Below are 19,555 nucleotides of genomic sequence, written 5' to 3' on the forward strand. Positions count from 1 at the left end.
ACTTGACTCTCTCCCGCTCCAACTTAAGCATTCTAGCAGAAGCAGCACTGGGTGACCGATGTGATGCGAGGATCCAAAGAGGGTCTTCTCTGTGGGACCCCTGCTCTGACCCTGAGTCTCATAAACACAGCTCACCAGGCAACCCTCCTTCATGGTCCCAGCTCTCTCCCCCCTGCTGCCTTTCTCCTCTTTAAGTCCAGGGGTGCCAAAAAGCCCTCCCTGCCCCTCTCCCGACACACAGCTAATCGCCGGGCTCCCTTAACGCACCCAGATCCTGTACAAAACCCACTCGTTGAGCCCTAAAGGTTGGATTCTGCTTCTGGTTAGGACTCTGACTGATTAACTAGGTGGAGGATTGAATGAGGTGGGGACTGGGGGCTTGAACCCACATCCTTGTGCAGTGTAACTAGTGTGCTCAACTTGGAGTGCCAGCACTTGGTCCCAGGGCACACATTTGTCTAATGAAGGAAGGAAGGAAGGGAGGGAGGGAGGGAGGGAGGGAGGAAGGAAGGAAGGAAAGAGACTTTATTCCCATTCTGTTGACAGAGGCCTCTTTGTGTAAAGGCAGTGCCTAGTCCCTCTCCCCCTCCTCTCTCTCCTCTCTCTCCTCTCTCTCCTCTCTCTCTCTCTCTCTCTCTCTTGCATGCTAGCTATGTCTGTGCACAGTACAATGCAGACCTACGGGTCAGGAGGAGGAGACATGACTCATGTGAGCTCCTCGTGAGAGTGGGAGACTGGTGGAGAGGACCCAGAGGAAAACTTAACATTCCAATGGGCGTCAGAGTCAGGCCTGGGAATACAGACTGCTAAAAGCCAACGGGAAGCTAGGCCCAGAATATCGAGCGCTACTGTTACCCCACACACATCTTCTGAAAGTATAGTGCCTTTGTAACTTCCTGTCTCCTATAGCGATGCCAGAGCTGGAGTGCAACAGTTTATTATGGGGAAAAAGAAGTGGAGATGATGGAACATGGCAGAATGAGAGGGAGGAGTGTGGGGGAGAGCTGTGGTGGGGGAGTGTGTCCCTTTCGGAATGCCCCCGCCTTGGCAGCTCAGACAGATGCGGCAGGAGCTGAGGGGCTCAGGGAGCAGCCGCTGGGCTGCAGAACAGACATGGGCCCAGGCCAGGTAGGAGGGGAGCCATAAGCAGGAGACAAAATAGGTGGGCTTGGGGGTGGGGGTGGGGGCGTGCAGACGACGTCCATCAGCAGGGGGCGTCTGTGGGCACCCCCTGGAAGAGGAGGAAGGCAGCCCACCTGGCCCCGCCTGGCCCCGCCTGGCCCTGCCTGGCCCCCTCTGGTCCTGTAGTTCTGCCTGCAGCCGAGGGGTCTGGGCCGCACCTGCTTGCTGGGCAGTGTCTGTGAGCGGAGCCCGGGGTGCCAAGCAGCTGATCCCCAGCAGTGAGAGAGGGGGCCCTGCCCCAGAGCTGTCCTGGGGGCCATCCATGGGGCCTGAGTAGGGGCTGGATGGCCAGCTACCTGGGTCCTGGGACTCATAGACAGCCCACTGTCAGCACTTCCCTAAGCCCATTCATCTTTCCCTGAACTAAATGCCCTTACAGGAGTCCCAAGGACTGACACGGTTGGTTCATGTGACACAGTCACAGGTAACCCAGGAACGGTCTGTTTTGCCACTGGGGCTTGGCAGGGGCAGTTCAATGCTTTAGTTTAGATTTTACAGCTAGAAACAGAGAGACAGAGGGGGGAAATGACACAACACTGACCCTCCTCCTGGCCAGTGAGGTCTGGATTGAAACCTGGGATCCACAAAGCAGGCACACTCTCAGGGCGAGCTCTCTGGCTCACCCCCAGGGGTGAGATTTGTAATTAGCTCCAGGCTCAACTCCCCACTCCACTGCTCAGCTCAGCGGTGGTGGTGTGGTCCTGGGCCGGGTCCTGGCTTTCCCACAGCTCATCTCTGTGTAAAAAAAAAAACAACTCTGGCATCTGCCATCGGCTTGTAGACTTAGGGAGATATGGTACCAGAGGAAATGCTTGGGGACCAATCTCAAGACTGTTACCAGCAGGAAGACGTCACCTGCAGATGCTTCTAGACACTGAGCCTCTCTGACAAGAATGAACACAGCCCAGCCACCACCCAGAGGGAGACACGTCCAGTTCTGAGATGTGTCAGTGAAGATGGCCTACTTGTTGGGAGCCGGGCTGCCCCTCTAACCCGGTGCCTTGGCCGGCTTTCCCCAGCTGTTCAGAGTTCCTCTCCTCATGAGCAAGGAACACTCATGCCATCACAGAGGGAGGAGGGACAAAGCTGGGCCCAGGTGCCACCTGGCTGTAAGCTCTGAGGAGCGGCCCTGTCAAGGCTGGCAGTGTGGCACTGGGGCCTGGATATCTTTGTCACTCAGCTCAGCCTCCCCAATGCCTGGCTGCCTGGCTCTGGCCCCCCTGGGGCTGGAGCTGGACCCTGATTCCCTCCCCGCAGATGTCTCTTCCTGCTCAGAGGGCAGGGAGCACAGAGGCCCTGCTCAGGCTTGTGGCCTCCTACTTCCAGGCCATGATGCCAACAGGTGCCACTCTGGGAACTGCAGCTCCTCCACTGCCCAGCTCGGAGCCCCACTACTGCCTGGGTCCTGGCCAGGTGAGTCCCAGGAGGATCCTTGGCTATACTAGAGAGCACCCCCACTGCCACCCCCAGGCACTGACAGCCAGGCTCCCCCACTGCCACCCCCAGGCACTGACAGCCAGGCTCCCCCACTGCCACCCCCAGGCACTGACAGCCAGGCTCTCCCCCACTGCCACCCCCAGGCACTGACAGCCAGGCTCTCCCCCACTGCCACCCCCAGGCACTGACAGCCAGGCTCCCCCACTGCCACCCCCAGGCACTGACAGCCAGGCTCCCCCACTGCCACCCCCAGGCACTGACAGCCATTCTCAGGAGAGTTGTTATCCTACCCTGGAGTGCTGTGGCTACTCCTCCCCCTTCCCATTCTCTGGAGAGCTGCTCCCATAAAAGCCCTTCTCCTTCCGCACCTTGTTCTCTTGCTGGCTCTTCACTTCGGTGATTAGACGCAGGAAAGGTTGCTGTGGGAGGCGGCCATTTTAGCTACCTCCACGTGGCCCAACCTGTTTCTCTCTCACCCAACGCTGAGGTGCCAGCGCAAATAAAGATTTATGTTCCCTCTTCACGCCGGATCTCCTCTCTCTCCTCCGTGGCGCAGCCCGACACTCTGGGAAGTCTCTCTGTGACTTTTCCAACTGTGCCCTGCTTTAAGGACCTGGTCTGGTGCCTCCCTCTCTTCTCCAGCATGTGCCCTGGAGCCGGGCCAACACAGACCTTGACGGGAGGGTAGGGACTTGCTCAGGGTCAGGAACTCGGTGTGGTGGCTGCTGCCAGTGGGAGCCAGAAAGGCACCGGGTGCCATGCCAGCTAAGAGAACACCAGAAGGGGAGTCGGGCTGTAGCGCAGCGGGCTAAGCGCAGGTGGCGCAAAGCACAAAGACCGGCGTAAGGATCCCGGTTTGAACCCCGGCTCCCCACCTGCAGGGGAGTACCTTCACAGGCGGTGAAGCAGGTCTGCAGGTGTCTGTCTTTCTCTCCCCCTCTCTGTCTTCCCCTCCTCTCTCCATGTCTCTCTGTCCTATCCAACAACGACAATAATAATAACTACAACAAGGGCAATAAAAGGGAATAAATAATTTTTTTTTAAAAAAAGGGCGTCGCTTCACAGGTGGTGAAGCAGGTCTGCAGGTGTCTATCTTTCTCTCCTCCTCTCTGTCTTCCCCTCCCTCTCTCCATGTCTCTCTGTCCTATCCAACAACAACAACAATAATAACTACAACAATAAAACAACAAGGGCAACAAAAGGGAAAAAATAAATAAAATAAATATAAAAAAAAAAGTTAAAAAAAAAAAGAGCATCGGAAGCTGGCTGGAGACTGGTGCCGGGGTCTGTCTCCTGGCAGTATTTAAAAATGTATTTAGTGAGCTGGGGGAGATAGCGTAATGGGTATGCAGAGAGGCTTTCCTGCCTGCTGCTCCCCCACACCACAGTGAGCCAGAGCTGAGCAGTTCTCTGGCAAAAATAAAAATAAAAATAAAAGGATTAGGTGTTACGAGTGGTGACAATTATATCCCTGTAATCTTACAACCGTATAAACCATTATTAAATCAACAGTAAAAATAAAGTAAGAAGGGAGATCCACTCCTAGGCATATACCCAAGGCATGAAGGCACTAGTTCAGAGAACACACGCCTGTCCGCTTGCTCACAGCTGCACTGTTCACAGAAGACAAGTTACAGAAGCGACGGAAATGCCCATTGGTGTGTGACCGGATAGAGAACTTACTGGCTGTGCAATCAGTGAAACACTGTGAGAGACTCTAGGAAAGATCACGCTGTAGTGTTTGGGATGAAGTGGGTGGAAGTGGGGGAGACTCTGCTAAGGCTGAGTAGCTGCTAGATGGCGTCACAGAGAGGGAGGGAGGGAGGGAGATGGAAGGAGGAAAACAAAGCCAGCAACCTGTACTTATCAGAGGCTGCAGTGCAAAACAAATGCATCTAATGGTCTGTTTAGTGATAAAGCCTAAAAATGCTTAGAATCAGAAAGACTGGAGCCAGGTGGTGGAGCGCTTGGTTAAGCACATATATTATATTGTATGAGGTGATTCCAGACATTGGACTTTGGCTTCTTCTTCTAGCGTTTGCCCTTCTTCCGTAGCCAGTCAATAGCGTTAGGTTGAGCCTGATGTCTGCTTGTTGCTGGCTTTGAAAGTGACTGGGATCCATGTGGATTCAGTCAGCTAGGAAGGATCGTCAGTTTCCCCAATAAATGGGTACTCACGGGATGCACCTAAAAAATAGCAACAACAACTATAATAACAACAACATAATGATGATGATGATGATGATGACTGCTGGTGCTCACGTGAGTGGCCTCGCAACCGAGGTAGCCGCTGGCCTCCCTGTCGCCGATTCAAGAGATGCGCACGATGCAGAAGGGACAGCCAGGAGAAATTCAGGTATGAACTTGCAATTTATTCAGAAAAAGATCAGGCTTATATAGCAGAGTGGAGCAAAGAACATTTTTCACATATGTCGGTCATCACAGGTTTCCAAATGGTCAGTACCCCTATGGTGGGGAGGGCTAAGGAATGATGAGAATTGATGAGATACAAAAGGTCAGTATAATTAGTTACCATGAGGCAAGAGATATTAATTACACAAAGGCATTAAGAAAAACATGGTGGTTAAACCAGCAGAGTGAGATAAAGCAGAGAAGAGCAGAGTATTGATGTAAGACATGATGACCAAAGAACAGGGAAGTAAGGTGTATGTGGATCTCACTGTTCAATTACTGGCAAGGCAGGGTGATCAAAGTGTAGTTTTGCATGTGATCAAAGATGGTGAACTTATAGTGAACTTTAAGTGAAATTTCAAGCAGGCAACCATTTGGTTTGTAGCAGGGGAATGAGTTAATGTTAGAGGGTGCAGGCCTTTGTGAAGCCTGGGAGACTGACAAGGGGACACTAAGTCAGGAAAGCTTTTCCCTCCAAGCTCTATCCCCGAAAGGGAGAGACTGACAGGTGGGGTGTCTTTTCAGACCTCCATCTCAAGGATGGGGGAGTTCCCCTATGCTCTACCATGCTTTCACATTATCCCACAGATGATGATGTGCAGGGACCCAGGTTCAAGGCCCTGGTCATCACCTGCAAGGGTAAAACTTCACAAGTGCTGAAGCAGGGCTGCAGGTGTCTCTCTGTCTCTCCCCCTCTTTTTCTCCCCCTCCCCTCTCAATTTCTCTGCCAATAATAAATAAATAAAATATAAAAAACAAATTAAGCCAGAACATTTTATTTGTGTTATTATCATCCAAAGGCACTGAAAGCAGATAGGAGTAGATACTAAGGGTGCAAAAAATGCAACTAAGGGTGATTGGTAACTAGGGGATTATGGGTAGCTTCTTTTCTTTAGACGATTTTTGCTAGTACCTAGCTTTTCCTTGATGAACTTATATAAAATCAGGTATTCTAGGGCTGGGGAGATAGCATAATCATTATTTATTTATTGGATAGAGACAGAGAGAAATTGAGAGGTGAGGGGGAGATAGAGAGGGAGAGAGACAGAGAGACACCTGCAGCCCTGCTTCACCACTCGTGAAGCTTTCCCCCTGCAGGTGGTGACTGGGGGCTTGAACCCAGGTCCTTGTGCACTGTGATGTGTGTGCTTAATCAGGTGCATCTCCACTTGACCCCACAGCATAACCGTTATGTGAAAAGACTTCCATGCCTGAGTCACTAAAGGTCCCAGGTTCAATCCCCAGTACCACCATAAGCCAGAGCTGAGCAGTGGCTTGGTGAATGAATAAATGAATATGTAAATAAAACAGATGTTCTACACACATGTTGAAAAGCCACCTGGGACTCCCCCAGCTCCCCTTCCCCTCCCCCCAAAGGAATGAAGGTTTGGGCAGACAGTTCTGCTGTTGGCCCTTGCTGGGAACCAATGAGCTCCTACCGGGCTAGCTTTGTGAGTGGGAGAGAGACGACCAGGAACTCATGGCTGAGCAGGAACGCAATCCAATCCAATGTTTTTTTGAGAAAAGAATCTGCCTTTATACTTTCCAGGAAGGAAGTGGTAGGGTGGAAAAGGAAGTACGTAGGATAAGGGGGCAGAGAGGAAAAAGAGCACGAACCAGTGGAGATTAAACCAGTGGGGATTAAACCAATGCCCTGCAGGCAGGGCGGGTCTCAAACAAAACAAAGATTATGTAAATAGACCACAGTTAAGCCATGCAGGGGAACCTGGCGTGATGGCGGATAGAAACAGAAGCAAAATTAGCCAAAGGAGAAATGATGACCAGCAAGTGCCTGCTCATTCCCACTGGACATTCTCACTGGAGCTGGGAGGCTGTCTTGCTGCACTGCTTTGCTGGCACCCAAGTAGACAATGAGACATGTTGTGTTTTGAGCAAATCTCGCCTATTCATCACGGGGAAACTCCAGCTCTCTCTCTCTCTCTCTCTCTCTCTCTCTCTCTCCAGCAGAGTGATGGTGTAATTACAGCCTCCGTCTGCCAAGGGCCCCACCAGCCTTCAGGAGCAGCACTGCAGGAGCCAGCCGGCGGCTTCCGGGAGCTTTGCTGCGTCATAGCTTCCCCCAGCCACAGAGCCAAGGGTTGGCAGGGCGAGTGGGCCAGAGATTTCGATGGAGGCAGAAGAGCTGGGGCGCCCTGGAGGCTCTCCCACAGAATCTCCAGTTGCTCAGTGAGTGTGATATTGGCTGGAGTCTCAGAAAAGGACTGACCACTGCCCAAGTCAGACAAGGGACTTTTTTCTCGGGCCAGATTCTGTGCCTTTTTGTTTGTCTGTCTGTAGTTTTGTTTTTGCAAGTAAGAGCAGCTTGTACCTATTGAAGGGCTGTGATTAGTTCAGAAGCACGGCCACACTCTCCTCTAAAGTAGACAAATTCTAGGCCCTGAAGAAGTGCGTTAAACAAACCACCAATAGGGCTGGGCAGTGATACACCTGGCTGAGTGCACATATCACCATGCACAAGGAGCCCGGTTCAAGGCCCCATCTCTACCTGCAGGGAGGAAGCTTCACAAGTGAAGCAGGGCTGCAGGTATTTCTCTCTCTCTCTCTCTCTCTATCTATCTATCGATCTATCTATCTATCTCTATCTCCCTGTTCCCTCTTAATTTCTGTCTCTATGCACTTTTTTAATCCTTAATAAAACATATCCAGGCCTGGCTACTGGTCCACTTGCCCTGGCTGCTCCCCACCCTCTTCAGTAGCTGTAGGGGTCCCTGGGTGTCTTGGGAGCAACACCAAGAAGAAAGAAGCTGATCTGGCCTTGGGAATCCTAGAATACTGCACCCCCCTCCCCCGGGTGTCTGTACTGTTAGGGGACTTGACTAAAACACAGCTCAGAGAGGAGAAAGTTTAGACTGGTTCATGGAGGTTATGTCCCTGCCTACAAGTAATCAGACAAAAAGCCCAGCCCTGTCCATCACACATTCCTCTCTCTTCACCACAAGAACCTGCGTCCCCTAATAAAAGCCTCTGCTATCCAGATGTGCAGAACAAGCAGCCCGGCTGTCTTGGTGGTGGCGTGCGTGTGTGCTCAGCCCTCCCAGCTACCTGTAGGCATTAGAATCGTGAGACCTAGGGCACTCCTACTTGACCCTGTAGCTGCCTGGGTGGAGCATACTGGGAACAGTGGCCCTGCTTGTCCTCCCAGCCAGTCCCAGAGCTCAACATAAGAAAGCATGGATGCTGGAATAGTGCAGATGAAGAGTTCGGGGTCTCTGTTTTGTAGAGAGCTAGTAGGCCTATTTTAGTTCTATTCCAAAGGGCCCATACTATACTAGTTTTTTTTTCTTTTCTTTTCTTTTCTTTTTTTTTTTCTTCTGAGCCTGACATCTGATATGCAGGTGGATCTAAGTTACTGTCTGGGGAGATGATGTCATGGCTGGAAAAAGGGCCAGAAAGCTGGACCAGGGGAGAGAGTAGCTCCCAAATATGGGAAAGGGGTATAAATATTGTTGACTGTAAACCCCATCGGTTTGATGTGATCTGGGGCCCATATGCAACTCCCAGAGGGATAAAGACTAGGAAAGCAATCAGGGGAAGGGATGGGATACGGAATTCTGCTGGTGGGAAGTGTGTGGAGTTGTACCCCTCTTATCCTATGGTTTTTTCTCAAGTGTTTCCTTTTTAAAAATAAAAATAAAAATAAAAAAAAGAAAGCGTGGATGCTACATTGTTCACATGAAAGAAACATGAGACAGAAGAGGCGTGGCACTCAACACACCTGTTCCATCCTCATTCGGAAAGGAAGAGAGAAGAGCACACCTCAAGAGCAGAGGAGAGTGAAGGAGCACCCTCCGTCCTGGGGCAAGAATCAGGCTGCCCAAAGCCTCTAGGAGCTGGCCAAGGGGCAGGTGACTGCTGCGGGGGCCGCAGGGGAGCAGGGGGCCGTGGTCCTGGGCTTTTGCTGGTCAGCAAGCCTGACAGTCAGGAGGGTGAGCACAGCAAGCAGGTGCCCACCAACCACAAGGCTGCAGTCCTGTGCCCCTCAGGGCCTCTAGCCTGGCACCCTGCAGGACTGCTCCTTGGCGAGAGGGGAGGGACCAGAGCTCCTAGCACACACAAGGTGACACGGGGACAGTCGGGAACAGAGTGCCATCTAAGGTGTGGGGAGGTCCATCCAGGGTGTCGGCAGACTGTAGGGGCTGGGCGGTGGCGCACATGTCACAATGTGCGAGGACCCGGGTTTGAGTCCCCAGCCCCACCTGCAGGGGGAAAGCTTTGCAAATGGTGAAGCAGGGCTGTAGGGCTCTCTCTCTCTCTCTCTCTCTCTCTCTCTCTCTCTCTCTCTCTCCTTCTCTATCTCCCTTCCCTCTCGATTTCTGGCTGTCTCTATCCAATAAGTAAATAAAGATAATGCAGAAATGCAGACTGAGAGGAGGGAGTACATGGCTAAATTCATGCCCCTGTGGCTGCATCTTCCTCACAGCTCAAGCTGGTGACCACAGGTCAGCTCCAAGCTCACTGCCCGCAGGACTCTGTAACTGTCACAGCCTGTCCTAGTCTGGGTCTTAGCTGTGAGGCTGGACCTTGAAGTCTGTAGCCCATAGGTGGGTCAGCTTGAGCTATGAGGAAGATGAAGCTTCTCTCCTAAGTCTAGCTAGAATCTGGCAGTGTCAGGCTGTGTTCCAGCCATGGGTCAGAACAGCAAAAAGAGCAGAAAAGGAACTAAATGCTTACAAAATTCACTGGAAGGGTGGAGGGTGTGGGCTCTGAGGCCACCTGTGGGCTACAGACTTCAGGGTCCAGCCTCACAGCTAAGACCCAGACTAGGACAGGCTATGACAGCAGACAGTTACAGAGCTGTGCTGTCAGTCAGCATGGAGCTGACCTTTTGGCCACCTTTTCTGATTTTTTTTAATATTTATTTTATTTATTTATTCCCTTTTGTTGCCATTGTTGTTTTATTGTTGTAGTTATTGTTGTCGTCATTGTTGGATAGGACAGAGAGACATGGAGAGAGGTGGGGAAGACAGAGAGGGAGAGAGAAAGACAGACACCTGCAGACCTGCTTCACCGCCTGTAAAGCGACTCCCCTGCAGGTGGGGAGCCGGGGGCTCGAACGGGGATCCTTATGCCGGTCCTTGTGCTTTGTGCCACCTGCGCTTAACCCGCTGCCCTACAGCCCGACTCCCCTTTTCTGATTTTTTTTAAAAAACATTTTTTACTTATTTATTATTGGATAAAGACAGAAATGGAGAGGAGGGGGAGATACAGGTGGAGAGAGAGAGACACACACACACCTGACGCCCTGCTTCACTACTTGTGAAGCTTTCCTCCTGCAGGTGGGGACCAGGGGCTTGAACCCCAGTCCTTGCAGATTGTAATATGAGCTCTCAACCAGGTGCGCCACCCCCACCCCTTTGTTCCAGTCTCTGTCCCTGCTGTCACAGGAGTGTTTCCTGTGTCTCCACCTTCTCACAGCAGTTTCCTCTTACACCCTGCTGGGTGGGGGTTTGCCCTAATGACCTCACTGTGACTCAGGTGCCAAGCAAAGACCTTGCTTCCCAATAAGGATTACCCAACAAATATAGGGGCACCAGGTCAGAACAGCGGCATGTCTTACACCCGACCCAGCTCCATGGACAGCGCATACAGCATCTCATCAGAACACCCAACCTTGGAGTTCAGGAAGTGAATTAGCTTTCCAAGTCTCCAAACAGGGTAGGAGAGAGAGGGAGAAAGGGGTGGGGAGAGGGAAAGGGGAGGGGGAAAGAAAGGGGTAGGGAGAGAGAGAGTGGGGGAGAGGGAGAAGGAGAGGGGAGGGAGAAAGGGGGAGGAGAGGGAGAGAGATAGAGGGAGAGGGAGGCTGAGCGAGGGAGACCAGATGGGGGCCTCTGTGCAAACACCACTGAGTTCTAGCTAAGCAAGCAGGTGATGCTGAAAGAGAGTGCCACAGGGTGGTTAGTGCCTTGGCTCTACACCTGAGGGTGGAACCTGGTCCTGCTGGCTGAGGGTATTTGGGTTGCCTAGCTGGTCCTGTCTCACACCGGGCTTCCAGATCTGTAAAGGGATAATGATAGAAGCCGTTTCTAGGGCTTACGTAAGGACTCAATGAGGCAATGGACTACAGGTCCCAGGGTCAGGCGCACAGGAAGTAGCCCACAGATGACAGCTGGTATCAAATTAACACACTTATTAGATTTATTCTGCCCTCTGTTATGGTGGGGAATTGGATGAGGCATAGACCAACGCTGTATAAAGGTTTTATGGCAGGTCAAGATTTGATCTGTCAATCAGGAATTCTACAAATCTGAGCCAAAACACTCATTTTCTGATATGAAGATTTTTTCCTATGAGAATAATCATCTGTCAGAATATCAAGAAGCAAAGGGACTCATGGCTAGAGGAGACGCCTCCAAATTCTGTCTGTGATTACTTAGCTTCAGTTGGCATAAGAAAAGAAAAGCAGCATCGGGGCCAGGTGGTGGTGCACCTAGTTAAGCCACACATCACAGTGTGCAAGGATCCAGGTTCAAGCCCCTGGTCCCCGCCTGCAGGGGGCAAGCTTCATGAGTGGTGGAGCAGGGCTCTCTGTCTCAGTGCTTCTCTCTAGCTCCCATTCCTCTCTCAATTTATCTCTGTCTCTATTCAATAATAAAAATAAATCAATAATTAAATGTTAAATAGATGGAGATGGAGGAGAAGTAGAAGAAGAAGAGGAAGAAGAAGAAGGAGGAGGAGAAGAGGAAGGAGAAGAAGAAGGAGGAGGTGGAGGAGGAAGTGGAGGAGGAGGAGGAGGAGGAGAAGAAGAAGAAGAAGGAGAAGAAGGGGGAGAAGGAGTAGAAGAAGGAGAAGAAAATGACTCCTTAACTCCCCGGGGTAGAAATGTGTGACACAGGTGAGGGAGACAGCATGGTGGTTATGCAAAGAAGGACCAAAAACCACATGGTCATATCAATAGATGCAGAGAAAGCATTTGACAAAATTCAACATCCCTTCATGATCAAAACACTACAAAAAATGGGATTAGATGGAAAATTCCTCAAGAAAGTGGAGTCCGGTAGTAGCGCAGCGGGTTAAGCACAAGGGCCGGCGTAAGGATCCTCATTCCAGCCCCCGGCTCCCCACCTGCAGGGGAGTCGCTTCCCAGGCGGTGAAGCAGGTCTGCAGGTGTCCGTCTTTCTCTCCTTCTCTCTGTCTTCCCCTCCTCTCTCCATTTCTCTCTGTCCTATCCGATAATGACGACAATGATAACTACAACAAGGGCAATAAAAGGGAATAAATAAATAAATAATGAAAAAAATTTAAAAAATAAAGTGGAATCCATATATAGCAAACCTACAGCCAACATCATACTCAATGGTGAAAAACTGGAAGCATTTCCCCTCAGATCAGGTACTAGACAGGGCTGCCCACTATCACCATTACTATTCAACATAGTGTTGGAAGCTCTTGCCATAGCAATCAGGCAGGAGCAAGGAATTAAACAGATACAACTGGAAGAGAAGAAGTCAAACTCTCCTTATTTGCAGATGACATGATAGTATACATAGAAAAACCTAAAGAATCCAGCAAAAAGCTTTTGGAAATCATCAGGCAACACAGTAAGGTGTCAGGCTATAAAATTAACATTCAAAAGTCAGTGGCATTCCTCTATGCAAACACTAAGCTAGAAGAAGTTGAAATCCAGAAATCAATTCCTTTTACTATAGCAGCAAAAACAACAAAATATCTAGGAATAAAACTAACAAAAGAAGTGAAAGACTTGTATACTGAAAAGACTTCTATACTTTTTCTATTTTCAAGGAAATAGAAAAAGACACAAAAAAGTGGAAAGACAAATTCCATGTTCATGGGCTGGGAGAATTAACATCATTAAAATGAATATACTACCCAAAGCCATATACAGATTTAATGAGACCCCCATCAAGATCCCACCCAAGTTTTTTAGGAGAATAGAACAAATGCTACAAATGTTTATCTGGAACCAGAAGACCTAGATGCCAAAACAATGTTGAGAAGAAAGAACAGAACTGGCGGCATCACACTCCCACATCTCAAATTGTATTATAGGGCCATTGTACTCAAAACTGCTTGGTACTGGAACATGAATAGACACACTGACAAGTGGAATCGAACTGAGAGGCCAGAAGCCTTCACACTTATGGATGGACATCTAATCTTTGACAAAGGTAAAATAAATGGGGAAAGGAGAGTCTTGTTAACAAATGGTGTTAGGAAAAAAAAATGGGTTGAAATGTGCAGAAGAATGAAACTGATCCACTATATTTCACCAAATACAAAAGTAAATTCCAAGGACTTGGTTGTTAGACCAGAAACTATCAAATACTTAGAGAAAAAATATTGGCAGAACTCTTTTCCATATACATTTTAAAGGCATCTTCAATGATACAAATCCAATTACGAAGATGACCAAAATTAAAATAAACCAATGGAACTACATTGAGTTAAAAAGCTTCTGCACAGCAAAAGAAACCACCACCCAAATAAAGAGAACTCCCACAGAATGGGAGAAGATCTTTACATGCCATACATTAGATAAGAGGCTAATAACCAACATATATAAAGAGCTCACCAAACTCAACAACAAGGAGACAAATGATCTCATCCAAAAATGGGGAGAGGATATGAACAGAATATTCACCATAGAAAAGACCCAAAAGGCCAACAAACATTTGAAAAAATGTTCTAAGTCTCTGATTGTCAGAGAAATGCAAATTAAGACAACAATGAGATAGCACTTCACTCCTGTGAGAATGTCACACATCAGAAAAGGGAGCAGCAACAAATGCTGGAGAGGGTGTGGAGACAAAGGAACCCTCCTGCACTGCTGGTGGGAGTGTAAATTGGTCCAATCTCTGTGGAGAGCAGTCTGGAGACTCTCAGAAGGCTAGGAGTGGACCTGCCCTATGATCCTGCAATTCCTCTCCTGGGGATAGACCCTAAGGAACCAAACACACTCATCCAAAAAGATCCGTGTTCACTTCTGTTTATAGCAGCACAATCTGTAATGGCCAAAACCTGGAAGCCGCCCTGGTGTCCAACACCAGATGAGTGGCTGAGAAAGCTGTGGTCTAGATACACAATGGAATACTACTCAGCTATTAAACATGGTGACTTCACCCTCTTCACCTCCTCTTGGATGAAGCTTGAAGATATCATGTTAAATGAGATCAGTCAGAAACAGAGGATGAATATGGGATGATCTCACTCACAGGCAGAAGCTGAAAAATAAGACCAGAAAGGAAAACACAGAGCAGAACCTGGACTGGAGCTGGTGTGCTGCACCAAAGTCAAGGACTCTGGGGTGGGGGGAGGGTTCAAGTCCTGGGACAGGGTGGCAGAGGAGGACCTAGCGGGGCCTGTATTGTTATGTGGAAATGTTACACATATAAATAAAATACAATAGTTTTATTGTATTTTACTGTTGACTGTAAACCATTAACTCCCTAATAAAGACATTTTTTTTAAGTAAGACTTCACATTATGTAAATAGCAACCTAGCATATTGACAAAAAGAATAGCCGTCTGTTATCTGGACAATAATCTCTGGTTTGCTTAGTAAACTAGTGTCTACCATAACTTCAAAGTAGATGCCAGGAATTATAAACGATATAAATCAAAATTGAAAAGAAAAAAATGAAAGAAAAAAGAAAAGCAGGCATCAGCATATATATGTGGGTCTAATTACATTTTTCTTATAAGCAATAGTCTTCTTACACTAGTGACCAACTGTGGCCTTTTTAAAGAACTGTGCCAGGGCCAGATGGTGGTGCACTTAGTTGAGCACATACATTGCAGTGCACAAGGACCCAGGTTCAAGTCCCCAGTCCCCACCTGCAGGGTGGAAGGTTTGCAAGTGGTGAAGCAGGACTGCAGGTGTCTCGCTGTCTCTCTCCCTCTCTATCTTTTCCATCCCTTTCCATTTCTCTCTGTCTCTATCCAATCAGTCAGTCAATCAATAAAAAAGAAATGTGTCAGCATGTCTTAGAATTCTTACAGAAACACACCATTGCCCAGGATACCACAACCACCAGTCTTGACCATATAAAGAAGCACATGACAAGTTTCTAGGACTTCAATGTCAGTACGCTCACATGAACTTATTATCAGTTAAATATCAAAATGAGACTTTGTTTTTCACAGTGGGGTAAAAGAAACCCGTGAAGAGTTGGACTCTCCTCTTAGACCAAAGACCTGTCCTCCCCATCCAGTGATGGGGACTCTGTGTGCAAGTTGCCTGAATTCAATTCAACATAATTCCCTGGATGTGTCCAATTTTTTTCGTTGGACTCAGATCACTTTCACTTTGGGGGATCTCGCTGGTTCCCACAGTTGAACATGATACAAGTATTCTCAAATGTTTATGCTCTTGAAAATAGGAATTAATCCCGGGCAGACAATCTCATCCATGTGTCCTGGAACCTCCCCTCCCCAGAGTCCTGCCCCATTAGGGAAAGACAGAAACAGGCTGGGGGTGTGGATCCACCTGCCAACACCCATGTCCAGTGGAGAAGCAATGACAGATGCCATAACTCCCACCTTCTATACCCCATAAAGAATTTGGGTCCATACTCCCATAGGGGAAGAAGTGTCAGAGGAAGATGACCAGAGGACTAGGAACTCCAATCCCATCAGGACCCAGAGAAAGAAGAGGAAAAAAGGAAAGATATTTGGAAGTAGCAATAGGTGTAGGTGTGACTTAGGGAGAGAAGGCAGGACCACAGATTAATCGGCAAAAATAAACATACATAGATAGATGATAGACAGATAGATAGATAGATAGACAGATAGATAGATCATCATAGAAATAATAATAGTCAGGGAGTTGGGCGGTAGCGCAGCAGGTTAAGCACACGTGGTGCAAAGCACAAGGACTGGCCTAAGGATCCTGGTTTGAGCCCCCCGCTCCCCACCTGCAGAGGAGTCGCTTCACAGGTGTCTGTCTTTCTCTCCCCCTCTCTGTCTTCCCCTCCTCTCTCCATTTCTCTCTGTCCTATCCAACAATGACAACATCAATAACAACTACAAAACAATGAAAAACAACAAGGGCAACAAAAAAAGTAAAAATAAATATAAAAATTAAAAGAAAAGAAATAATAGTCAATCCATATCAAGCCCTTGGGAGAACAACTGCAGTTTGCAATGGAGGGAATGGGACCCAGAAATCTGGTGGTGGGAACAGTGTGGAATTAGACACCTACTGTCTTGTAATTTTGTAAACCAATATTAATTTAATAAAAAATGAAATTAAAAATAGCAGGAGGTGGCAGGACCATAGAAAAAATAGGCAAGTATATATAAATACAGATAGATAGTTAAAGAAATACTAGTCAACCCATATCTGTGACCTTGGGAGAACCATTGCATTTCCAGTGGAGGGACTAGAACTCTGGTGGTGGGACAGTGTGGAATTAGACCCTTTACCTCATAATTTTGTAAATCAATAGCTAATCACTAATATAATTTAAAAAATAAAAAGAGAAATAAAAGTCATGATAACTGTGTCTAGGTTTCAGATCAAAATACTTTATTTTAAAAAATATTTATTTTATTTACTAGAGAGACAGAGAAATTGAGAGGGAAGGAGAGAGAGATGGAGAGAGGAAGGAACACCTGCAGCCCCGCTTCACCAGTCGTGAGCCGCATTGTCCCCTGCAGATAAGGACTGGCGGCGCACCTGGCTGAGCGCACATGTCACAGTGCGCAAGGACCCGGGTTCAAGCCTCTGGTCCCCACCTGCAGGGGGAAAGCTTCACAAGCGGTGAAGCAGGGCTGCAGGTGTCTCTCTGTCTCTCTCCCTCTCTATCTCCCCCTTCCCTTTTGATGTCTAGTTGTCTCCGTCAAAATAGATAAATAACTAAAGTACAGTTTAAAACTTTTAAAAGTACAGTTTAAAAATTTTAAAAATAAAGAAAAGAAAACTGGAAAAGATGAGGACTGGGGACTTGAACTTGTGTCTGTGAGCATGATAATGTGCGCACTTCACTGCATCCACTACCTTCTTAAAACATGTCTGAAGTTTTAAAATTCACAATGGATTAGAAGTAGCTTTATGATAGTTGGCCTGACTTTTCTGGGGATGCATCCTGCATTTAACTTTAAAGAATTTTTTTTTAAATATTTATTTTCTTTTTGTTGCCTCCCTTTTTATTGTTGTTGTAGTTATTATTGCTGTTGATGTCGTCGTTGTTGGACAGGACAGAGAGAAATGGAGAGAGGAGGGGAAGACAGAGAGGGGGAGAGAAAGACAGACACCTGCAGACCTGCTTCACCACCTGTGAAGTGACTCCCCTGCAGGTGGGGAGCCGGGGGCTCGAACCGGGATCCTTTAGGTCAGTCCTTGCTTCACACCTTTGCCAGTCTCTGCCTTTGCCGGTGTTTGTTGCTGTTGCGACCCTGCTTGCTTTAGATACTCTAGACCTGGGTTTCAGTGTGTTGTGGTTTCTACTTGCATTCCCTCACAGATGAGGGCCGGTGCAGGGGAGCAGGGTGAGTATGTAGGGGTGGGATGGGGTGCATGTTGCCCCCTGTGCCTAGAAGGACTTGGACAGATGGGGCATCCCACCACCTCGAGTCCAAAAGTCACAAAAATTCAAGAGTGAATGTCTCCCATCTTTTCCCCTTTGCCTGTGACAGGCTTCTAACAGCTGCCCTCCCTTTTTAAATTAGTGATTTGATATTGATTTACAAAATTACAAGATAACGGGGACAACTCCACACCGTTCCCACCGCCGGAGCTCTGGATCCCCAGTCTACTGGAAGCTCCAGCAGCTCTGCCAAGGTTGCAGATAAATACAGGCTGACTCTTGTTTCTACAGCTCTCTGTCTATAGTTGTGTATATATATATATATATATATATATATATATATATATATATGTATGTATGTATGTATGTATTTTTAAGGTCCCCTCTTCTCTTCCTTTCCAAGTCACATACACCTGTTACTACATCCAAATATCCCTTCCTGTTTCCTCTTCTCTTTCCGGGTCCTGATGGACTTGGGGTTCAGAGCCCTCTGGTCATTTCCCCCAATCTTCTCCCCCTCTGGGAGTTAGGACCAAAATTCTTTATGGGGAGCAGAAGGTGGGAGTTCTGGCTTCTGTAACTGCTTCTCTGCTCGACATGGGCGTTGTCAGGTGGATCCACACCCCCAGCCTGCGAGGGAGAGAGACAGAGACACCTGCAGCCCTGCTTCACCACTTGTGAAGCTTTCCCCCTGCAGGTGGGGACCAGGGGCTTGAACCTGGGTCCTTGCGCACTGTAACATGTGTGCTCAGCCAGGTGAGCGACCATTCAGCCCAACTTTTTATTTGGATTTTTTCTGTTTATGAGGGTTTATGGATCAGCGCAGTGGTCGGCATGTGGGTCGTTCCTCTCCCACGACAGGTGTCTGCTGAACACTCTCTCCAACTTGGGTCCTTTTCCATATTTGTGTATCAGGATCCCAAGATCCTCTTCACCAACTGCCTCCTTCCCCAGAGGCCTTTGCTTTGGGGCCGTGCGCCCCAGCCAGTCCATGTTTCCCTCTGGAGTCTCCTTTTCCGTCCTTGCTGCTGCAATCTCATCTCTAAGTATGATCATTAGGTATTTGTCCTTTCTTTCTGGCTTAGCTCACTTAACATAAGGCCTTCCAGTTCCATCCATGATGAAGCAAAGGAAATGACATCATTTTGAACAGTAAGTGCTATTCCATTGTGCATATAGACCACAACTTTCTTCCTTAATTTCTTCCTTTCTTCCTTTCTTTCTTTCTTTCTTTCTTTCTTTCTTTCTTTCTTTCTATCTTTCTTTCTTTCTTTCCTTCCTTTCTTTTCTTTTTTTTTTTTCTGCCTCCAGGGTTTTTACTGGGACTTGTGCCTGCACTATGAATCCACTGCTCCTGGAGGCCATTTTATTTCCCTTATTGTTGCTGTTGGATAGGACAGAGAGAAATTGAGAGATGAGGGGAAGATGGAGACAGAGAGAGAAAGACATCTGCAGACCTGCTTCACCACTTGTGAAGCGACCCCCCTGCAGGTGGGGAGCTGAGGCTTGAACTGGGATCCTTTTTTTAAAAAAAAAATATTTATTTATTCCCTTTTGTTACCCTTGTTATTTTTCTTGTAGTTATTATTGTTGTTATTGATGTCAATAGGACAGAGAGAAATGGAGAGAGAAGGGGAGGACAGAGAAGAGGAGAGAAAGACAGACACCTGCAGACCTGCTTCACCGCCTGTGAAGTCACTCCCCTGCAGGTGGAGAGCCGGGGGCTTGAACTGGGATCCTTATAGTGGTCCTTGCACTTTGCGCCACCTGTGCTTACCCAGCTGCGCTACCGCCAGACTCCCATAAACTGGGATCCTTATGCTGGTCCTTATGGTTGGCACCATGTCTGCTTAACCTGCTGCGCTACTGCCCCCTAGACCACAACTTTCTTAACTAGTCATCTGTCACTGATGTCTGGGTTGCTTCTAAGTCATGGCTATTACGAATTGCGCGGCTATGAACACAGGTATAGACATATCTCTTTTGAGTACAATTTCTGTGGCGTGATAGGAACGGGG

General features: G+C 48.1%; 1 long non-coding RNA gene across 1 annotated transcript; it reads left to right on the forward strand.

Annotated features, from left to right (window-relative positions):
• The first annotated feature begins 2,476 nt into the window (after positions 1 to 2,476).
• Positions 2,477 to 7,274, forward strand: LOC132542115 (uncharacterized). The gene is made up of 3 exons (XR_009553264.1): positions 2,477 to 2,595; positions 4,903 to 4,975; positions 6,997 to 7,274. It is a non-coding gene; the product is annotated as an uncharacterized LOC132542115 (long non-coding RNA).
• Positions 7,275 to 19,555: the final 12,281 nt, after the last annotated feature.

Source organism: Erinaceus europaeus, chromosome 12 (assembly GCF_950295315.1).
Source record: "Erinaceus europaeus chromosome 12, mEriEur2.1, whole genome shotgun sequence".
NCBI lineage: Eukaryota > Metazoa > Chordata > Mammalia > Eulipotyphla > Erinaceidae > Erinaceus > Erinaceus europaeus.